The sequence below is a fragment of the Poecilia reticulata genome, linkage group LG8 (assembly GCF_000633615.1).
Source record: "Poecilia reticulata strain Guanapo linkage group LG8, Guppy_female_1.0+MT, whole genome shotgun sequence".
Classification (NCBI taxonomy): Eukaryota; Metazoa; Chordata; class Actinopteri; order Cyprinodontiformes; family Poeciliidae; genus Poecilia; species Poecilia reticulata.
This window is the reverse complement of record NC_024338.1, coordinates 10,653,276-10,659,299: the sequence shown is the minus strand read 5'-3', so window position 1 is coordinate 10,659,299 and position 6,024 is coordinate 10,653,276. Positions and strand designations below refer to the sequence as shown.

The 6,024-nt window shown below is 34.9% G+C and overlaps 1 protein-coding gene across 3 annotated transcripts in view; it reads right to left on the bottom strand.

Annotated features, from left to right (window-relative positions):
- The window catches only part of csf2rb (colony stimulating factor 2 receptor subunit beta), a 60,070-nt gene that overhangs the window by 9,860 nt on the left and 44,186 nt on the right, over window positions 1-6,024 (bottom strand). For all 3 annotated transcript variants that reach the window (XM_008415669.2, XM_008415672.1, XM_008415670.1), the window contains exon 3: window positions 1,322-1,496. The gene's annotated coding sequence lies outside the window, so the exon portion shown is untranslated. The remainder of the gene's footprint in view (window positions 1-1,321; window positions 1,497-6,024) is intronic.

Sequence of the window (6,024 nt, the reverse complement as noted above, 5' to 3'; positions counted from 1 at the left end):
CAGTCCATTTACTAGAAATAATGTAGAAATGAGTCACGACCACATCACCAGTAGTCTTCCGCTCTGAGTGTATGCTTTTTGTGGGATGTCACCACACATCCGCCTTCCTCTTATCTCGCTCTCTCACATGTTGTAAAGAGTAAAAAAAAAAAAGAAAGCATTCGCTCTAGAGAGCACACACACTGGGATGAAACACACACACACACATATATATATATATATATATGACATTATTTCAAACTTTTACTTTTGCTGGTATTTATAGTTTAAACCATCAAATGAACCAGAAGGGAAAGAACAGAAAACCTCGAGCCACAAGACAAAACAATAATCTCAGTTACTGTGTTTTTAGGAATTAAACGTATTTAAAAAAATATTTTTGTAAATAATTCAAAAATAATTAATTTAAAAAGAATTTAAAAATGTTTCAAGAATTACTTTAAAGGGTTTAAAATAATAAAATTTTAGTATAAAAAATTAAAATATTTATTTTTGTACGATTATAGTATAACTGCGGTTAATTTATTTGCTGAAAAATTTACAACTTAAAACAAGTAAACAGCATACATCTGCAGCTTTAATCAGTCATAAAAAACAACAAATAATTAAATCAGTTTTCAAATCATCTGTATATGTTTTAACGCGGCTTCAGTAATAAAAATATCATTCGCTTTAATTTAGCGAAACGTGATGCAGAAACTCCCAACAAACACCTTGAATTCCTGCAAATATATTTTGAAAAATTATTAAAATTTAAAATTATTTTAAAGCGTTTCAAAAAAAAAAAAAACACTTTAAATTTTTCAGTTTGAAAAAGGGGAAACGCCACATAAAGATCAAATAGTTGCAGAGAAGAAGTCACAATATCGCTCTGTAAACGGGGGGTTTTGGAGGGTCTCTCGGCCGTGACCTTTACCCTTTCAGCTGCTGTTTTACAGTAGCAGGTTGGGGGAAATCCCACAAAGAGAATATCAGGAATCCAGTAGAAAAAGTGAAAAACAAAAAATCTTCCTGTTGATGTTTACAGTGTTTTCTGACGCAAAACCATCAGGCAGAGATAAATGATAAGAGGCAGCGATTCGCATAAAAGAGGCAAGAAAGTGTAAAAAAAAACAACACAGAAAGCTTTTATTAATGTTAAAGTTATGCCTATATAACTTAGAGGGCTTTCATCATCTAAACCACCCAAACGGAGACACATATTAAGACTTTCACTAATTAATACAAGGTTAAATTTATCACATACGGTAATAATAATCATCTATGATCTGACTGCATGAATACCTGAATATATTTTGTAATATATAAAAAAAAAACTCACCCAACAACTTGTTTTCTCTGGGTGAGGAGCTCCTCCAATTTTGTCTGACGGTCGTCACTCCTTTCTTCTGGTCTGACGGCTCCTTATGAACGCTGACGAGAACTCTGTGGGAGTTTCCTGTGAAACTGCTTCAGGTTCCCCTTTCTGTCCAGACCGACTCTCAGTGTCAGCTTGTCTGTAAGGCACAGATCAGTGGTTTTGTCGAGGAGACGCCTGAAAACCTTAAAAACCTTGGCGCACATTGAGGGAATGCATCCTGGGATGTTGCTTACACATTTGTCGGTGCACAAGCCTGTAGTAGGTTGCAGATTGCAATCTGCTGGACTTTTAAGATAACCGTGACTGAAAACAACCAACCAGCGACCACATTTCTTTTGAGATGGCAGCATATGTCCTTCATGTGGCTCACCCCACATGCAACTGAAACTCTGCCTGGATGTGCCACTATATGTTTACACTCAGGAGATATTGGCAGCTACACTAACTCGACATGTGATCACACAAAGTTATTTTCCGTTTACGGTGTTTTTCTTACACGAGCCACTTCAGATATTTCCAACCCGAGACTCTACGTGCTCGACAAAATGGACCAGGTAGGCGTAATTAACGCGTCTTCAAAGTGTGTTCATTCAGCGTCGAAGAGCGTGCGTCACGCCCACTAGTTCTCAGGTCGGTTTTACATCTTAAACGGAGCGATTTGTTTAAATTGAGTGACTAAAGATCAGAGGTGAAACTATTCTTTTTAAAACAAAATGGGATCTTGAAAATGAAAAATAAAACAGGACTTTCTTTAATTTTACTTTGGCTCAAACAACGATAGCTTATTGAGACAGATTGTGATGGAAACAGGTGAATTTATTGGTACCAAATCTATTTTTGTGGCCACATTTAAGCTTCTTTAATGTTGTATTGTAATGGCATAATCTCACAGCCACCAATTTTTAACTTTAAAACATTTATTTAGCAGGAAAATAAGAATAAACAAGTAGATAAATAAATATTCTTAGAGGTCACCAAGTCTCCATGGCAACCATGAGACACTGTTGATGCACAAAGTCCATCTGAAATTATGTTGTCATTAAATGTTTAACATTATTAATACAAAAACATGCATCTATTCAGGTGTTACAAATCTTTATTTTACCCAGATTTTCATTTTATACATTTTCTGAAGTGAAAAAGCAGGCAACATCATTATGTTGAAATTTGGGGATTTACTCTTAAAAAATCTTTGTAAATGAAATCTAACATTTTGAACCAAAGAGGCTTAAATCTTTAAGGTTTGCCTTAATTTCCCCGATTGGAAATGAGCTCTAGAATGGAGCAGATCCCTTTATCTGGCKTGACTCTTTCTAGTCGGCCAATGTTGAGTCAGATCGTTCTGCTTCTAACACTTTTGGTTCTGTTATCTCTCGTCTCGGAGCTTAAATAACCGGACAGTCACAGTCATTACCGGCTCACGTTATTCACACATTCACCAGCTAATGACACAGAGAGCGAAATGTGATTTCAATGCTTGCACTCGTTTCGTGCGTTAAGCTGAAAAAGCTCCAACAGCATTTTTATTTTAGATGAGTTGAACTCAAACGTTTTCCTTGGATTGTTGTAGCGCTTCAATCAATCTTTGCAGAAATATTAATTCCTCAAAGCCAAAATTAGAAACTGCATCGTGACAAAGAGATGTTTTTCAGATCTGCTTTCTCAAACCCGTTAGCCTTTTTTTTTCTTTTTTTTTTTCTTCTAGAAAACGGCTGCAGTTCTTACTGCGCCTTCCAAGTAATGTTACAATTTAAGCTTTTAAGTTTTAAATCACTTTTTCGGATTTCTGGCTGCAGGAAGTTTTTGTCGCGACTTAGCACAACAGTTTCACAAAGTGAGAAAAGGTAAAATTATAAAAAAAATTAAAATTACCAGAAAGTGAAATTAATTTAATAAATAAATCGGGGTGAAAATGAAAAATGAAAAAATAACATTTGGAAATCATGCAACTGTAGGAACATGCTGTGAAAGTTACTGTGGCAAAACAAAACAATCTGAATTATGTTTGAACAAAAAAAAAAAAAAAAAAAGTTAGAATCCTGGTCTCTAGTAGATATTGGCTGTGAATTTGGAACAGCACAGTCATCTCTTCCACCCTAAAAAAAGGTTTAAATGAACTATTTTTAAAGTGACAAAAGACTAGAAAGAATAAACAATGACACAGATAGGTGAAATTATTTTTCAGATGGACGCAACAAAACCATGACGTTACCCACGCTGCACAACCAAACAGTTTGCATTTTCCTCCTTTCATCTCAATGCAGATGCACAGTGCAAAGTTAGGAGACGCGTAGAAGGCAACAGACCCAACAGAATTTAATGTTACACAAAAGTGGCATAATTTACATAAGTTTGGACCCATATTAAATATAGTTTTGAAACAGAAACAGTAAATACGTCGACTTCATAAAGACTTTCACTGACTAAGAACTGAATTTGGACTCTTTATGTGACACCACAAATCTCACATGTTGACTTTATGAGCAGTTCTTTGGTAAAGAGTGAATTTTGACTGGATGTAGCATTAGCATTAGCTTATTAGCTGATTAGCAAGTAAAAGATTATCCTAAGTGAACAAGCTGGTTATTTAGTGTAAATTAAAGAGAATATTATGATGCAAGATCAGATAAGCATTTTTTATTTCACCCTGTAAAAGAGATTCAGAAAAGTTTGAATGAAGTTGTGGTAAAATTCAGAATGGCATCTTGTGAAGAATAGCAACGCTGGTGATAAACTCTCCTCCAGTCTGGGTCACAATCTTAACTTCTGTCCCAAAATAATAACTCAGCATTTATATTAAAGAAATTAGCTTTTGCTACTGAGTTAAGTGATTTATGTATGATTTATTTGCTAATTGAAACTTATTTATTTAATTTATGGTAATTTTTCATTTATTTTCATAGCCTTTTTTCGTAGTGAAATTTGAAGCTTTAATTAATCGATGTTGTGTTTTTTCTTTCAAATTGTAATTATAATTTATTTTTTTTATAATTTTTTATTCTTACGTGAATTTCTACCTTACTGTTGTATTGTTTGGGCTTTAAATGTCTCTCTGCTTCTCTTTTTCCCCAACTTGCATGGTTGCAAATGGACTTTACACATTCATAAACGCTGATGTTCGCAGTACATAATATCTTTTAAAAACCTCTTTTTTGAGGAACTTTCATGCAACAAAGATAGAAGCCGATGATTACCTCAAAATGTGTTTAAAAAAAACAACAAAAAACGTCAAAACCAGAACGAACTTTGAAAGATGAAATCATCAGCGCTCAAAAAGTATCAAACTCGAGATTGTTTACCGAGATCAGCGCTGCAGTTTATTTAAAAAAAATTAGCTTCATGTGTTTTCTTTTTAGCCCTGACACTTCCTGTCAGCAAATACTTTTCACACCTCTCTCTGAGAAAAGCTGACGAGCGAAGACACCAGTGCGACCAATTCCTCAATTCTTCTCTCTGTTTTTGTGTTTTTGACTCATTTGTTTTAACAAAACGACGGCATTTAGTGAAAGACAGCTACACGCTAATAAAGGCAACATACACGATTAAATTAAAACCACTTTATATACACTATGAGCAAACGGCTAAATTTAAGCAGACGTAGCTAGTGGTGCAGAACAGTCAGTATGAGTGTTTCACAATGCAGCTTATTTGGAGTCCAGGGTTGTTGCTGGGAAGCTGCTTTCTCTAGAGAATCAGAAACAAAAAAAGCCAGTGTTTCTAAGAAATGAGGAACTCAACATCTCATGACTTCACGCTCTTAAGAAATATATGAGAAAACACAAAACTCAAGATGTATTCATTTAAAACCACAGAGTGTAGAAAGTAGCACACATGAATGTGAAAGTATGAGCGATTCTGATTGCTGATTTGGATTTTGTCTTTTTTTTTTTTTTTACGGTCTGGTGGCCTAAAAAATAACATGAGACAGTAAGTGTCCCCATAAAACAATTTTTCAAATGATGTTAAGAGGCTTTATTCTGCTCTCTAATGTCTCTAGTGCAAATTAAAAGAGCTAAACTGCACACTAATGATGTGGAAGAAGCATAAAGCTTCTGGGTGCCCATCTAAGGCCCAACTCTGCCCCCTAGTGGTCACAAATCAAATCTGCTACTGTGGAGCATTTTCCCACAGAGCTGATTAGCTCTTAAAAACAAAAACAACTAGAAAAATAGCTGTTCCTAGCGAAACAGCCGTGAGAATGCATATTTGCAGAATGACTGCTGCAGAAATGCAAGAAAAATGGAGAAAAGCTTAAGAAGTAGAAGATATCWGAAGAAATAGAAAATAGTTGGATCAGTTGAACAGTGAAACAAATCAAAAAGGAAAAATTTAGCAGAAGCGGAAGTCAGTACAAAACGAGAAATAGTTGAAACCGTTGGMAGAGTGAAACATAGCAACATAGGAAAAAGAATAAAATAGAAGTAGAAGACATAGAGAAGAGTAGACAAGCTAAAAGATAGTAAAAACAGAAATAAGGCATGCAGAAAAGCAGACTAGTTAAAAAAATAATGAAGCCATGATAGATATAGATAGAGAGATATATAGATAGATAGATAGTTGTGTGTGCAATTAGTCAGTGATGTGCGTTTAGGTGCATAGCTGGTGAGGCTATGAACCTTTTGTGCTGTGCTGAAAGTTTCACACTTTCCACAAAGTGTGAAACC